We start from the raw sequence: 17,873 nt of genomic DNA, 5'->3' as shown, positions 1-17,873 counted from the left end.
TTTTGTACAAAATGAATATTTTCTTATCGTATGCACTCCAAGTAATGACTTTAAACTTAGGCATAAGTGATAACCATTTCCAATCATTCGATACACCACTCTCTTTAGAAATACTTTCATTACACCAATCTATGAAAGTTCTTTTATGCTCCGTCAACAACCATTTTTCATTCATCCGGGGGTATTTTTCCTTTATAAAAGCTTTGTGCGCGGTCAAGTAAGGATCAACCTCACTAAGGATTTTCAATATATACAAGTGTGCTTGAAGAACAACTTTTCAACTAAATGTCTAAACACTTAAACCTCGAATGCCTCTAACATCATAAAATTCATCATGACGAGTCTCGGGAACTCCTATAAAGTTCGCATCTGACAAATAGTTTGTACAAAACTCAATAGCTTCTTCTATGATGTACCTTTTCCTTGAAGTACATGTATCAAATTCATATAGAGCACATGCTTTATGACCCTTTACGGTGTTGTACCCAAACAAATTACCATATGCAGGAAAATCATTGATTGTGCAAAACCACATGGCACGCAACTTAAAGTTATCATCTGTATACGCATCATCAACATCAACACCTTCCTCCCACAAAATATTAAATCTTCAATCAATGGCATTAAATAAAAATCTATGTTGTTCCCTGGTTGTTTAGGACCCAAAATCATCATCAATAGCATCATATACTTGCACTTCATGCATAACTGTTGGTTATTCTCCATAAAACTATGTTAACGCTAGATTGTCACATGCAAGAATACATGTTTTAATTGCAGCAAGTAATAAGTATAAGAGTATCGTACCCACAGGGAATAAATGCTACTTATATTTGACTTTGTAAAAACTCTATTATTTTAAATTAAGCATGAGTTAAAAAATAATAATATTGGTGGTAACAAGTTCAAAGTTACTTAAAACAAGAATATAAGTAGTGTGAAGAGTGATTGAGTTTAGCATACATCCGCTAATATCATTTGTGCGTTTATGTGTTAATGTTGTGTGGAGTTGTGACAGGTAAGGTCAGAATGATCTTGTGGTGTATTTCTACAACATTTGGAACATGCATACAAAGGCAATGTAACAAACCTTTAAACCTCACTTATATCCCAAATATACATCTTTTAGTAAATTGGAATTATTAATGGTTGCAGTTTCTTATCTCTAATTAAACTAGGTCAAGTGAATATATATATATATATATATATATATATATATATATATATATATATATATATATATATATATATATATATATATATATATATCCTACCTTTTGAACCATTTTTACTCATGAAATAAACTTATTGTTGGATCTCTCTCAACACCAAGTTGTTACCTATTTCTAAGTTGATCAGTCAAACAAACAAGTTTTTAACAAATAAACACATGGTAAAAAAAAGCACTAACCATACAGCGTATAACATAAACACACTTTAATATTAACTTCAAGCTTAACTACAAAGGTTTTAGCTCATGGTGAGTTGATTACAAACAACAGGCACAATTCTTACAATAAACATCTCAAGACAAATGAATGAGAAAAGATATAAACCTAAGAGAAGACTTGAAGGACTCATTGGGATAGATAATCTTCAGGAGGCGGCTCCATTCACGTTACTGCTCATCAGTTAGCACCAGAATGGATGTGGAAAGAAAACTCTCTCACGCTTACTAACTAAGCACACAAAACTCTTTGTAAATGTTTTTTCCAAAAACTAGTGAAACTCCTTTGTCTTCAGTTGCTATCTTTATAGGCTAGGGATTTGGGTTGGTGTTTTTCATTGGATCTTGGGCTTGAGCTTATGAAATCACATCCGGCCCACATGGAATTTTGCCAAAACACACAATCAGTTGCTTAGCCAGCAAGGAACTCATAAAAAGAATTTAAAATACGAAAAACATTAAAACATAAAGCCATGTATTAACTCTTAAAATGTGTGTTAACCCACTCCCAAACTTGAATCATTTTATGTAATCAGGTGATGCGACATGCAGAGACATAATGAACAATATCAAACAAACACCCCCTTTTCTATAGACTAATATTTTCTCAAACCCAGGGATTTTCTTCTTCGGGACTTGTCTCAAAGATAAGTATAACTCATACCAGAGGCATAATGATGAATATATATTCTATGGGTCACAGACACTTCCTGTCACGACAGAAGTCTTCTGTCAAGATAATCAGGCTATTTTTCAAATTTGTGCTTGTTTTCTCCTATGGTCCAACAACTCATACTTTCAGTTTTCAATGGGGTTTTTGACTTCATAATTCTTTGAACCTACACCTAGGACCTACACATGCATGCTTTTTATTCAAAAAGACAAAGTGGTAGTTATCTCACCTTTTCATTAGACATGATCTCACGTGTAATGAGTCCAACCTGCTAATTATGGTGAGATACGCTATTGTTCCTCCAGTTTTGGGCAAAAGAACTTATTTAAAAGCTTGCTCTTCAAGTTTCAGGCACAAAAGCTTATTTATGAGTGCTCTTTGGATACTTCCTTTTTACACACGTTAGTGTGTTTATTTGTTATGTCATGCAGTGTTGCTGAGTCTTCTAATCCTTTTAATCATTGTATCAACCACCCCACTAAACCTTAATTCTAGTTCATATTCCATGCTTAAAACCAAATCAATTTTATCACAAAGGATGAATACATGACATACTACTAGAGTAGCGATAAGATTTGTCTCTAACATAAGATCAATGCTCAAAATACTCCTCAAGTCCTTGTTCCCTATATTGTTAAAGCCTCACATAGAAATTTCTCTAAGTTTTACTTTAGAGAGTCTGTCCTAAGGGGGATTTTACTCTTCTTGCTCTTATTTATTATGTTTTTTATTCTTAATTTTCTTTAAATAGTTATCAAAACAAAATGGAGAATTAACAAAAACTCTAACAACGAAAAACATAAAATTACTATTATCAAAAAGGCTGAAAACAGCATCACAAAGCAACAATAAAACGACAAACAAATATGATTGATAAGGTGATTGGGAGAAGAGTGGAGTCACAACTCTATCCACCACTCCCCCCAAACTTAAAGTAAGGACAATGTCCTCACTGTTCAGTAGAAGGGATGGGGCGTGCCTCTGTTCTCTTACTTACCAGCTAGGCACAAAGCTTATTGCTCTTACGGGGATGCACAACATCTTGCTTAATCTTCTTCCTAACCTCCATCTGGGCGGGCTCCAGAAGAATTTATTTCATAGTAGAATTATTGAATTGAGTCTTCTTTGGAGGTGACTCGGGCTTGGTTGGATCTTGGCAGGAGAAGGTTTCTTAGCAATCTTTTTGGCTCGGCTTTGAGTGCTGACCTTTGCATGCCCTTAGCCTTCTTAGGAGTGACACCTAGGTTCACATCAGCGTCCATCTCCTTAGGAGTCTCTTCAGATTGTTACAATTCTTCTGAACCATCTAAGGATTCCCCTCCTTCCTCTTCTTCCTATTCTCCAGCCTTCTCATTTGGACCTTCTTCTACCTTTTCTTCCAACACAACTTTATTTTTAGTCTGATTATTTTCTTCCTCTGTAGAGTCATCCTCAGTCACGACATTGGTTTTCTCCATCTCAACATCTTCTTCCTTATTTTTATCTTCCTCTTTCTTTTCTTTAGCCTTCTCCTCAACAACTTCATCCACCACTTTTCAGCTATTTCTTCATTCAGTTCTTTCACCACCTTCTCAATTGCTTTCTTTGTAGTAGCCTTTTTAGGTTTTGCCTTTTCAGACACTTCTTTCCTAAAAACTCTTTGTTTTCACGGCCTACTTGCTTAATCATGCTATTCAATGTCTTGTCATCACCCGAATCAGATTCTTCCACCACCAATGGGATTTTTTCCATAGTCTTCTTCTTTGTCACCACCTTCTTGGCTAGTTCTTCCAATTTTTAGCTTTTTCTTCATCTTTTCAGGTGAGTCCTCCATAGGCACGTCTTGTGTAGATGTACCAGGATCTCTCACAGGTTCGGTTTTCATTACCTTCTTGCCCTTCCTTTTAATATTTTCTTCTTCCTCCTTGTTCACATTGTCCTCCTCTTCCTCTTACATCCCCAATATATGATCAGGGAATGGAGGGGCTGGTTCATCACTATCCATGATATAGTAGACTTTTGATTCCCATTCATATCTCCCCTTTTGGAACTTATAATAGTCCTTCTGGTCCTTCTGCATTTGTAATAAAACTTCCCATGTCAAGCTGTCAATCTGAAAACTTAAATCTCCCTTAGTCGAGCGTTTTCCTGCCTCTGTCCTTTTTCTCGCCTTCGACTTCATAAACATTTACAAATTGTTTTTATTAAAAGTTGCCTTAGGGTTGTTAATCTCATCAGTATCCTTGTCCCATACTCCCTGTTTAGAACACAGAGTAGTGATCAAGCATGGAAAATAAAGCATCTTGTCTTTGTTTTTGGCAGAGGCTTGGATTTCTTAAACAATAATCTTCCCTACATTGACATCGAACCCATCAGTGATACAATGTAGTAGGGCCAACATTTGCTTGTTGACACTTTCGTTATGAGTGGTAGGCTTGAGCGAGTGTTTGATGAGCTAATACCAAGCTTTTGGTTCCGGTATCAGATCCATTCTCCTCATAGTTTTTTCTCCTCTAGATTCCACCCAAATAGTATTTCGGTTGTAAAGAGATTGCATGTCCACGTCATACTCATTCTCATCAGATCTTAACAAAATCTCTTGATTCTAGTCATCAAATTTATTTATTTAGTCCATACAACATGTTGATTGTGTCTGTTATTCTGAGGAGATGATTTGTGAAACGGTTGTGAATGAATGATGAGGTAGTGGGGAGTTTTCTTTGTGAGTGAGGATTAAAAGTTAAGGATTTAAGAGTGAGAGAGAGAGAGAGAGAGAGAGAGAGAGAGAGAGAGAGAGAGAGAGGGAGAGAGAGAGAGGTAACATACACTTGTGGAGAATTGTTTTGAATTTGTGACAAGAGAAGTTATCTGGACAACATAGGTTATGGTTAGGGTTAACTCTAGCCACAACTAATCACAAAAACGTGCAACTAGCAATAAATGCATGTCCCCTTTATGACGTCACCATGCTATAAAGCAGAGTGCCACGCGTGTGTGACTAACTTTATCTCTTCATGTTCACTTTTCCTCACTTTCCCCAACACTTGCCTTTCCCAAGATACTTCTTATGACAAAGCCTCCATAAATTCTCCCTTTTCTTGTGCAAGACTGACTTAGCTTTTACAGTCACGACGGGACTTGACAATAACTCCTCCATTTTTATTTTATCAATCACAATACCTGAAAAACAAAATATCTAAAACACAAAAGTTAAACTGGGCTACCTCCCAGTAGCACTATTTTATAGTCTTTTAGCCTGACTAAAGAAGAATTCAAACAGAATCACATAAAAGTATGGTGGTCCTTGAGTCGTTTGAGGACTCACCATGATACATTTTCACTCTTTGACCATTTACTTTAAAGGTTTCACTTGTTTTTTCATTAAATAGACCCGCTTCCCCATGAGGATAAATCTTAATGAGTTTAAAGGGCCTAGACCATCTAGATTTCAGCTTCCTAGGGAAAAGCTTTAATCTAGAATTGAACAAAAGAACAGGTTGTCCTTCAACTAACTTTATCTTTAGGCACTTCCTGTCGTGCCACCTCTTAGTCTTTTCTTTGTACAATTCAACATTCTCACAAGAGAATAGCCTGTGCTCTTCAAGTTCGTTTAATTGGAGCATTCTAGCTTGGCCATTCTTGAGTAAATCAAAATTTAGGGTTTTGACTGCCCAAAAAGCCTTATGCTCGAACTCAATATGCAAGTGACATATTTCCCATAGACAAGTTTGTATGGGGACATGCCTAAGAGAGTATTAAAAGTTGTTCTATATGCCCATAAGGCATCATCCAAATGCCTAGACCAGTCTTTCCTTGAAGGGTTAACAACCTTTTCTAAAATTCTCTTTATTTCCCTATTTGAAACTTCAGCTTGCCCACTACATTGTGAGTGGTAGGCCGTAGCAACTGTGTTTCACTAATGATCATTCTAGGGGTGCCATGTCTATACAAAATATTTTTCACCAAAAATTTGGTCACCACCCTAGCATTTATAGTGGGAGTTGCTACTGTCTCTATCCATTTAGAGACATAATCCACAACTACAATATGTTTAGATTTCCAAAAGATTGGGAAAATGGCCCCATGAAGTCAATGCCCCATACATAAAAAATTTCAATTTCTACGATGTTGGTAAGATGCATTTCTTGCCTCATAGAGATATTTCCAACTCTTTAGCATCTATCACATTTCCTTACCAGATTATGAGCATCTTTAAAAAGAGAGAGCTAGAAATAACCTGATTGTTAAACCTTGGTTGAAGTTCTGGTTCCTCCAAAATGTCCTCCATAAGGAGCTTCATGACTAGCAGACAAGATCTTTCATGCCTCTGCTTGGTCCACACATCTTCTTAGCAATTTATCAGCGCACCTTTTGTAACGAAAAGGTTCATCCCTGAAGTAACTTCTGGTCATGTGAAAGAGTATTTTCCTTTGTTAAGAGTTGAACTCATATGGAACAAACCTACTGACATGGTAGTCGACAATGTCAACATACCATGGAGTCATGCCAGGAGTTATCATTAGCAACTTTTCATCAGGGAATGTTTCTTGAATCTCTCAATCACTTCTATCTTGCACCTCCTCTGGCAGCCTTGACAAATAGTCAGCTACCAAGTTCTCAACTCCCTTTTTGTCTCTGATTTCTAGATCAAACTCTTGCAATAAGAGTACCCATCTAATAAGCCTCGACTTGGCATCCTTCTTAGCAATTAGGTATTTGATGGCATTATGATCCATGTAGACAATCACCTTGGTCCCTACCAAGTAGGATCTAAATTTATCAAAGGCAAACACAACTGCTAGTAGCTCCTTCTTAGTGGTTGTGTAGTTGACTTGAGCTTCTATCAATGTTCTACTAGCATAGTAGATGGTGTGAAATACATTGTCATGCCTCTGAACATAAACAACTCCATTTGCAAAATCACTTGCATCACACGTTAACTCAAATGGCCTTGTCCAGTTAGGAGCTTTCACTATAGGTGTAGAAATTAGAGCTTTCTTCAAGTGATTGAAGAAAATCAAACACTCTTGACTGAAGACAAAAGGCACGTCATTCTGCAGCAATTGGCAAAGTGGTTTGGTGATTTTTGAAAAGTCTTTAATGAACCTTCTGTAGAAGCCAACATGCCCCGAAAAGCTTCTAATTCCTTTAATGTTCATTGGTGGGGGCATCTTTCAATAACGTCTATCTTAACTTGATCTACCTCAAAGCCTTTCTTTGAAATTTTGTGTATAAGAACAATTCCTTCCTTTCCCATAAAATGGCACTTCTCCAAATTCAGCACCAAATTGTTCTCCTCACACCTTGTTAGAACTAAATCCAAATTATCTAAACAATTCTAGAATGAATCCCCAAAAATGGAGAAGTCATCCATAAATACTTCCATGGAACTCTCAATAATTTCATAAAAGATAGCCATCATGCACCTTTGAAATGTGGCTGAAGCATTACACAACCTAAAATGCATCCTTCTAAAGGCAAAGGTGCCATAAGGACGAGTGAATTTTGAATTTTCTTGATCTTCAGGAGCAATGACTATTTGGTTGTAGCCTAAGTAGCCATCCAAGAAACAATAGTACTTCTTTCCATCCAGTCTATCAAGCATCTGGTTAGTAAAAGGTAAAGGGAAATGATCCTTTCTAGTGGCCTTATTTAACTTCCTGTAGTCCATGCAAATCCTCCGTCTAGTAACTGTTCTTATGAGGATTAGTTCATCCTTCGCATTGCTGACTACAATCATGCCTCCCTTCTTCGACACGCACTAAATAGGACTTACCCACACACTATCAGAAATGGGATAGATAATCCCATCATCTAACCATTTTATAATCTCTTTCTTGACCACTCCCTTCATGATAGGATTAAGTCTTCTTTGGCTTTCAATATTATTCTTGGCATATTACTCTAGCAAAATTCTATGCATGCACACCGTGGGGCTAATCCCTTTTATATCAGAAATTTTCCAAGAAATACCTCTTATGTTTCTTCAAAAATTCAAGCAGTTGGCTCTTTTGTTCCTCAGCCAAATCTGTTGCACCTATAACAGGAAACTTCAGTCCTGCCTCCAGAAAAGCATACTGCAAGTGGTCAGGTAGTTGCTTAAGTTCCAGATTGGGAGGTACTTCTAATGAGGGAAAATGCCGCTCCTTATCTTCAGCAAATATTTCCAGAACCTCCATAGATTCCTTTTCACCCATTGGTTTAAACAGAGGTCCATTCATGATTCCCTCTTGTGAAATGTTATCTTTTTCTAGCTTTCCCAGCGTCTGAGTCAAGACTTTCCTCGACTTCAGTAAACTCTTTTGAATGATTTCTTCACAGATGGAAATCATAAAGCAATCAACAACCTCTCATAAGAATATTGTAGTGCATTAAGCACATTAAAAACCACTTGTTGTTCGTTCACCCTTATTGTGAATTCTCCTTTTTCAACATCAATTAAGGTCCTTCCCGTAGCAAGGAAAGGTCTCCCAAATAAGATAGAAATGTCCTCATCAGCATCAAAATCCATAATAATGAAGTCAGTAGGGAACACAAAGTTATCAACCCTCACCAAGACATCTTTTATCTTTCCTCGAGGGTAGCAAATGCTTCTATATGCCAATTTGAGAGTAATGGTTGTAGGCTTGACTACACCTATCCCTAACTTCTTAAAGATTGATAAGGGCATAAGGTAAATGCTAGTTCCTAAGTTACATAGCGCTTTTCCATAGAAAGAGTCTCCAATGTTACATGGGATGGTGAAACTTCTTGGATCCTTCAGTTTAGGAGGGAGTTTGCCTTAAACCAATTGGCTACACTCTTGAGTGAGTGCTACCGTAGCAAACTCTCTTACTCTTTTACTCTTAATGAGCATGTCTTTCATACATTTAGAATAGTTTGGCATTTGTTCAATGGCTTCAATTAGCGATATGTTGATGTGGAGCTGCTTGAGTATCTCCGTAAACTTGCCAAATTGTTGTTCTTCTTTTGCCTTCCTAATCCTTTGAGGAAAAGGAGGTGGTGGTCTTTCTTGAATAAACTTCTTTTCTTTGTCTAGCGCTGGCATGACTTGAGCTTTCTTAATTGACTTAGAAGTCTTTCCAGTTACAATTGTATCAACATTTTCTTCCTTGTTTCCAACTGAGGACAATTCCTCAATGGATTCTTCTTTTTCTTCAGAATTGTCCAGCTCAGGCAGGACTAAACTTGAATCAACGTCTTTTTGTAAGGATAATTCACACTCCTTACCGCTTCTTAACTCGATGACCTTGTAAGTTTCAACATTCTTCACTCCAGGTGTAGTTGTTGGAGTTTCAGTATAGCTAGGGAGTGTACCCGTAAGCCTTGAACTCAAAGCGGTGGCTATTTTCCTTACTTGGTTCCAAAGGTTTTTGATACTCACTCCTTGTGCTAGAAATTTGATTCTTGGTCTCTTGAATGAATGATTTCAGAATATCTTCCAACTCATTATTGCCTTGATTTGGCAATGCGTATTTTGGTGCAGCAAAACCAGGAGGAACTTGTGGTGCTTAGGCAGCTTGAGGCTTCGATTGACCTTAGTTATTACTCCATGAAAAGTTAGGATGGTTACACCATCCTGGGTGTAAGTGTTGTTGTAATGGTTATTGTATCTATTATTGTTGTTGCCAACATAATTAACTAAGACAGGATTTGCAAAACACTCACTACGCCAAAAAAGACCTAAGAAAGCGCTTTTTTGGGCCGTTAAAAGCGTTGTCGTAGGTGGAGTTGCTATAGGTTTTAGCAGCGCTTTTTGTTTAGGCAAAAGTGTTGCCTTAGGTATACCTTAGCCTGTGCTTTTTCCTAAAAAGCGCTTTCGAAAGTAGGCCTTTAGCAACGTTTTTTTCTGGAAAAGCGCTTTCTAAAGTAGGCCTTTAGCAGTGCTTTTTTCTGGAAAAACGCTTTCTAAAGTAGGCCTTTAGCAGCGCTTTTTTTTTGGAAAAGCGCTTTCTAAATAATGCTTTTTATGCTTTCTGTAGGCATCTTTAGACAGCATTTTTCAAAGAAAAGCGTTGCTAAAGGCCTACTTTAGAAAGCGTTTTTTAGGAAAAAGCGCTGCCTTATGTATACTTTAGGCATCGCTTTTCCATGAAAAGCGCTTTCTAAAGTGTCTACAGGCAGCATTTTTGGGTCTATATTTTGGTTTAAACCTTGAATAATAACACAGTCAATTTTAACAAGTAAACCTGGAATATTCAATTGTAATCCCATAAACCTGTTATATACAATTACAATCCATTGTAATCCAAAATATATGTACACCATTATAATTCAATTCAATTTCTAACAGAACCAAATCATCCTTAACAATGACAAAGTCATCACTAACAATAACTAAATAAACCCAAACTAAAGCATCCCTAACAAAATCAACCCTAACAAAATCAGCCCTAGCAACAACTAAATCAGCCCTAATTAATAAAATCTGTCCGAAATCGCCAAAATCCGACGAGCGGACGGTCCTGGTCCTGCAAGGTATGAACATAATAACACGGTCAATAATGTATTCACACAATAATGTATTCATAACACTTTTCACACAATAATGTATTCATACCTCATATGATTATTTGCACAATAAAATATTGACACAATTCCTCTTTGATTTCTTCCAACTGAAGTTTTGTGTAATGAGCACACTTGACTTCATCGAAGTACAACATAACAAAAACATAATATGCATGATTTAGTTAAAAGTACTAAATTATAAGAAATATCCGATAAATAATATAACAAATCCTAAGTTATAAATTCATATCGTGATTGGAATCTCTATTCGATTCATTTGAAGGATTTCTTTGATAAACCTCAAAACAAAGTATCCACAATCTATACAGTTTCGCTGTTGAGCACACTACATAAAAAAACAAATAAGAATATATAGTTGTCTTGTTTTATCAAGTAGCATAACTATTATAAGAAAAATTGTGAAAACTAATGTACCTGCACTTTGATCCAAGTAATGTTGCTTGATTTAGTCTGTGATACGTGAGCTTCTATTTGACTTCGGAATACTTGTATTACTCTAACAAAGTAAAAACATATATTTAGAAAAATCTCAAAGAAATAATTAAATATATAAATATACACGAATATTTAGAACAATCTCACTTACTTATCAACCATTAACTTCATATCTGGATAATTGGTCCAATCACCATCTACCGAATTCAGATAATATACCATTTCTTTTACAGGATCCATAGCAACCAACAACCAGTGACGTCTATAAATTAAAACAAAAGTTTATTTGAAAATTTTCTACGCAAAAGAAACAAAGATTAGAATAAACTTAGAATGAAAATCTAACCCTATTGAAACAAAGATTAGCTTTCTGTATTGCCGGTGACCGTGAATCTCTCGACTAAGTTCTCTCTTACTAAATCTGGTTCCCTAATAATTGTCACTCCGGTGACACGGGAGGAAGACACGAAATGGAATCTGTTTGACAATTGATTCCCGCGCATCAATTTGTCACACAACATTCTTAAATAAAAACATAATAAACATTAGACTATTTTCATTGAAATGTGTAAATAAATTTTTCAACTAATTAAATAATACATCAAAGATACCTTCATCCACATGTCCTTTTGTCCAATTGTTTTGGTGCAAGAAAAACCAAAGATACCTTCATCCATATCCATTTCACGAATAACACCATTAATTATATTTGATGTTGTGACAAGTGTTTCAAGACACTGCCAGTTAGGGGTGGCAAAACGGGCCGCCCCGCCGCCCGCCCCGCCTTAAGCCTTCCAAAAAATGAGTGGGGCAGGCATGTCCGCCAAGTGAAATGGGCATAAAAATCATGGCCGCCCCGCCAAGATGACGGGTTGGCGGGCGGCGGGCTTGCCCGCCTATTTTTATTTATATTTTTTTCATTTTTTAAATAGATTAATAGGTTTTTTTACCTCTTAATTAAATTTTTCACTTAATTTTTAAAACAATTTTTTATAAAACCAACTTTTTAACAAATTTTACTTAAAAAAATATTACGTATATTTACAAATAAATATATAAAATAAACCATCAAGAATTGAAATTACTAGAATTAACTAAAAAAGAGGGAATTTTAGAGGACGGGCTAGCTTTGGCGGGCGGCGGGCATTGGCGAGGCGGGCTATGGCGGGCGGCGGGTTTTGGCGTGGCGGGCTTTAGCGAGCGGCGGGCCTAAAATCGCAACCCAACTCGCCATTTTTTGGCAGGTGCACGGGCCGGGCCGGCGGGCCACAGCCCGTTTTGCCACCCCTACTGCCAGTATCGAGGCACAAAAGCACCTTTTTTTGCCACGGTCCTCGGAGGATCCCTTTTCTTCGGTGGTACGCTACCAATTTTCTGGCTCACTTGTTGTGACCCTTGAGTAGGTACCTAAAAATCATATAACTTAGGTAAATTATAAAATCATGCAGTTTTTTATTAGGATCATATAATTAACTCTTTCGATGTACCTCTTTTTGTGATGAAACAAACTCGTTGTGCCGCAAAATCCCTTTATCTTTAGATGCGGGTTTTGTAGGAGTCTAAAATTACCATGTAAAAAATAATTAACGTAACGGTTCAGAATTGACATTTGAAAACTAAAAGATTCATAATGGTTTTCAACATACCTCATCATATATGAAAATAAGTTCTGAGGGCCATGCAAAAAATACCTTCATCCTTAGATGCGGGTTTTGTAGGAGTCTAAAATTACCATGTAAACAATAATTAACGTAACGGTTCATAATTGACATTTGAAAACTAAAAGATTCATAATGCTTTTAAACATACCTCATCATCTATGAAAATGAGTTCCGAGGGCCATGCAACAAGAGTAGCAGTAGCAAGCGCTTCTACACTCTGATTCCTCAAACAAGTAGCAGAACAACAATCCCTAGACAACTGAAACACATGATCACAAATAATCTAAAGTGAATCTAAAGTCATGCTATATGTTTATATCAATATAAATTGGTATCGATATATAAATGTTTTGGTATAAGTCTTATTAGTATATGACAGTAAGTCTTAAAAATTAGAATTGTAATGAAAACACGAATCTTCTAGTAACAGTGCATAACAAATCCAATATAAATCATTTCACACATTATTTTCTGAATTTTTACACATTAGATGCAGAGTTTTTACACTAATGCATAATTTTCACACACACATTGCAGAATTTTTATGCATACAATGCATAATTCTTACACTGTTTAAACATACATTAAGATGTGCATTTCTTTAAACAATGCACACAAATGCACCTGCTGCTCTCTTAGCTAAGGGGCATGCATATTCCATTGATGATATCGCAAAACAGTCTAAGAAAAACAGAGCCAAAATAATATAGATAAAACACAGATTTAAACTTATCAGTCTGTGACTAATTCAGCTCAATCATCATTGAAGAATGTTTAATCTTTTGTTTAGTATTTTACAAAGGCACCAAGGTTATAAAGTGAAATGCACCAATGTATCATTAGGAGGAAGAAATTAATAATAATCAATAGATACAGTGTTTGGCTCCTACACCAAGACCACTCTCCCTTTCCTATACCTCTTTCAAAATTAAGTAGCTTTTGAGACCATTGGTTGTAATTATTCCCTCAAGTCAAAAGTTAAAAGTAGAAGTTTCAAAATCTTAAAGACAATCATTATAGTTCATGTTGTGTACTAAGAAACACTAAATAATTTGGGAGTAATATATTTAAAAACAAAAATTGGACATTCTAATCAAACCCAAAGAACCAGTCTAAAATTTGTCAATTTTCTATCGCAAATAGTTTTGTGAACACAGTTACAGAACTCAATAATTTCTTTAAGCAGTAACTACCACAGATTCAAATTTCCAATGGACATGTATTTAAAAAGCCACAGAAACCATAGAAATAGAGATCAGAGCTTCACGAATAACAACATAAACCCTAGAAATAGTGAGAATAAGTTATCACTTTACCTGGTAATATGAAGAGGAGTAAGATCCTATGAAGCAACGCACACGTCAAAAGACACCAAAAGAACTGAGTTCAAAAGCAAGCATCCAGGTTGAACATCAATCAGAACAATTAAAGATGCGAAGAAGGATTAGAGATTAAAGATGCGAAGAAGGATTAAAGATTAAAGATGTGAATAATGATTCAGAACGATTATAAATGCCATGGTAGAAATTCTTTACCTGAGAACAAATATGGCTATGGAATCGGAAAAATCAGAGTATAGCTATGAAGGATTTTCGTGGATTAGGGTTCTTAAGAGATAGACATAAGAGATTTTCGTGCCAGAAACAATGGCAGTGGATATAAGAGTATATCTATGAAGGATTTTTGTGAAGAAAGATGGAAGACGAAAACAGTGGAGAAAAGAAAGTGAGGAGGCAAAACTATAATATATTTTTAAATTTCAATTTTAATTAACTTAAGGTAACGCTTTTAGAAAGCGCTTTCTTAAGTATGGATTTAGCAGCACTTTATGTCTATGGCAGCGCTTTTTAGTTGGGCCTGTGGCAGCTCTTTTGTAAAGCGCTTTCTAATGTTAATCTAAGGCAGCGCTTTTGTAAAGTGCTTTCTAACTCATGCCTTTAGCAGTGCTTTACAAAAGTGCTTTCTAAAGTTACCTTTAGACAGCGCTTTTCCTGATAATTATTTTAATGATTTACGTGTTTTTTTATTCCAGCTTATAGCAGCGCTTTCAGAAAGAAACGCTGTCTATTGTGCGCTGTCTATTTTCATTTTTTGCATAGTGACTCTTCAAACAAATGTGCTCCTCCACAGTACACACAGGAAACCTCAGAAGCGCTAGTAACCACCTTCACAGGTTCAAGTTTAGCCACTTCTGGAGTCATCATATTTTTACATTTGATGAATTTGGGCCACTTGAGTAGCAAGGGTTGTAGTTTCAGTAACTTCATGGACCTCAGCAGGCCTCTTTTGAGTAGCACTTGCATTAACTCTTGTGACTGGCCATTGATAACTGTTGGTCGTGATGCTCTCTATCAACCTATATCCTTCTTCATATGACTTAGACAAAATCGCTCCTCCACTGGATGCATCAAGCTTATTCCTTGAGAAAGGAATTAACCCATTGTAAAATGTTTCAAGCTGAATACAAATAGGGATGCCATGGTGAGGGCATTGCCTAAGTAATTCTTTAAATCTTTCCCGAGCTTTAAATAGTTACTCATCATCTCCTTGCCTAAACGAGGTGATCTCGTTTCTTATCTTTGTATTCTTGGAAGGAGGAAAGTATTTAGCTAAGAACTTCTCAACTAGGTCATTCCATATGGCAATGGAATTAGGCTCCAAGAAATTTAGCCAACTTTTAGTTCTATCCCTTAGAGAATAAGCAAAAATCCTCAGCCCGAAGGCATCGTCAGTCACACCTAGAATTTTAAAATTACTAGCCACGTCCAGAACTTGCCTCAAGTACAAATGAGGGTCTTCATTTGGAGAACCAGAGTATTGACCAGTTGTTTGCAGCATTTAGAACATCATAGTCTTGAACTCAAATTGTGCTATTATGATTTCTGGAAAGACAATACCAATACTCATATTGGTAGTATCAAAAACACCATAGTCCCTGATGTTACAATCCCTATCCATTGCAATACCGATAATATTGTTATCAGCCATAACGGGGATTGCCTCTTCTTTGTCTAAATCCTCTAGTAGTGGTATTAGTGTCGCTTCTCCAAAATCAGCCAAATTAGTTGCAAGAGGAACTCCTGATGTAAGTCCAGCAAGTCGATTTCTCCTTAGGGCTATGAGTGTTCTTTCATGTTCAGGATATCCACTATAAACTGGGCGCAACGATCTTTTCATACAATATTAACAACACTTGTCCTGACACCGAGACTACAGCTGAATGTAACACCCCTTTTCTAACCCCAAATATAACATATTATTCACAGAGTAAAGTATGCATACAATCAAAGAGGCGTCACATGTTATTTTCATCACAATGAAAACCTAGAACAAACATACCAACATGCACTAATCATATCGTAACACATTTTGAAAATATCATGCTTTCATAAATTATGCATATCGCACGCGGAAGAATTATAACTCAAACATTTCAATGAATATATCCCATACTATATTCATCTACCGAACTCAATTAACATATCCAATTATGCTAAACCAAATCAAATCTAGGCAACATGGCCGTCAAAGACATATCCAAAGTATTGATTCAAAATATATACAAGATAGCAATATCCAAACATAAGCATAAGTCAAATAAAACCCCCCAAGTGTTACATGATCAGAGCATATGACTCGCTACCTAATCAAACAACAAACTCAGGAGTTCCTCGGCTAAATCCTCGGACAAGCTACTACTCGTCGGAACCTGCACGATGTCGCGATGAACATCATTCAAATAGAAGGGTGAGAATTCAAATTATTATAGATAAACATAATAATGGGAAATGCAAAACACAACAAGAATACATTTCACAACTCATCACTCTTCTCAAAACATACATTCATACACCATATATCAATTATCACACAAAACAATCACATTGATACAAAAACAATCACATAGCACACAATGTGACTCGAATGTAATAAATGTGACTCAATGCATGTGGTACCATGTGAACCCAAAGTTTCACCGCTTTCCGATTCAATATCTAGAATCCAAGCCACGCTTCCGATCCGGACAAGACCAAAGCAACCATTGTGAACCCAAGTTTCACCGCTTCCGATTCTACCTCTAGAATCCAAGCCAACATGTGAACCCAAGGTTTCACCACCTCTATTTCCGATCGAGGATCAAGGTCAACCATGTGAACCCAAAGTTTCACCGCTTCTATTTCAAAGCCACCATGTATGCATGTGCAACAAGACTTACAATATATATATATATATATATATATGCAATTAAGATTATCACACAATCTTAACATACCTCATACCACAATAATTCGCACAATTCGAATTATCCACCAAACGTTGCACAACATGCATATATCATCAATAAAGCATTCACATAGCATTTATCAATCACAATAACATATAGCATACAAGCCAATCAATGTCATTCTCAACAATTCTCCAAAAATAACATATACATTTGTTAAATCTAAGCATCATGTATACATACAATTACCAAAACATATGCAATTAAGAACTATCCATATAATCTTAACATCCAAGCATATTACCAAAATTCAACTAATTGAATTATTCCACCATTGTACAAAACACATTTATCATACAACAATTACAACAATGCATAACAATTAGCATTCATCGTTTCCAAATATCACAATTAGCACATGGTACAAAATACCAATACATGTTATCCATAATTAACATTAATCCATGACATAAACTATCACATAATGATTAAGTCATCAAGTAATCATTATCCACAATTGCATTTAAATAGCATACACTCACTCGCACACCTCATGAATATCATACCACATAACATATCAACAAATGTTATTCATTATTCATCGATTCATAACTCACATATATGTAATTATATGTTATTCACACAACAACATCATAATTAATTCAATAAGTGCCAACCAATTCTATCATATCACATAGATAATAACATTGACTTCCTAATGCTTCAAACGGCGCATAAAAGAAGTTACGGATCAAAAGATATAACATGACACGGTTAATTCAACTTCTTAATAAAAACATATTATTGTTAATTCATCACAAGGCATCATCATTGTATCATACAGTTCGAATACATACAACTAATTGCATGTAGCATACAACATCATTATCAATTCATACCGATCAAACACATACAAAAAAA

General features: G+C 36.0%; 1 non-coding gene across 1 annotated transcript; it reads left to right on the top strand.

The window, feature by feature from the left end:
• Positions 1-15,200: 15,200 nt before the first annotated feature.
• Positions 15,201-15,307, top strand: LOC131600847 (small nucleolar RNA R71). Its single transcript, XR_009283452.1, has one exon. It is a non-coding gene; the product is annotated as a small nucleolar RNA R71 (small nucleolar RNA).
• The last annotated feature ends 2,566 nt before the right edge of the window (positions 15,308-17,873 follow it).

This window comes from Vicia villosa, linkage group LG4 (genome assembly GCF_029867415.1).
Source record: "Vicia villosa cultivar HV-30 ecotype Madison, WI linkage group LG4, Vvil1.0, whole genome shotgun sequence".
In the NCBI taxonomy this organism is placed as follows: domain Eukaryota; kingdom Viridiplantae; phylum Streptophyta; class Magnoliopsida; order Fabales; family Fabaceae; genus Vicia; species Vicia villosa.
Note: the sequence above shows the minus strand (reverse complement) of the source record. Positions and strands in the feature narration are given on the sequence as shown.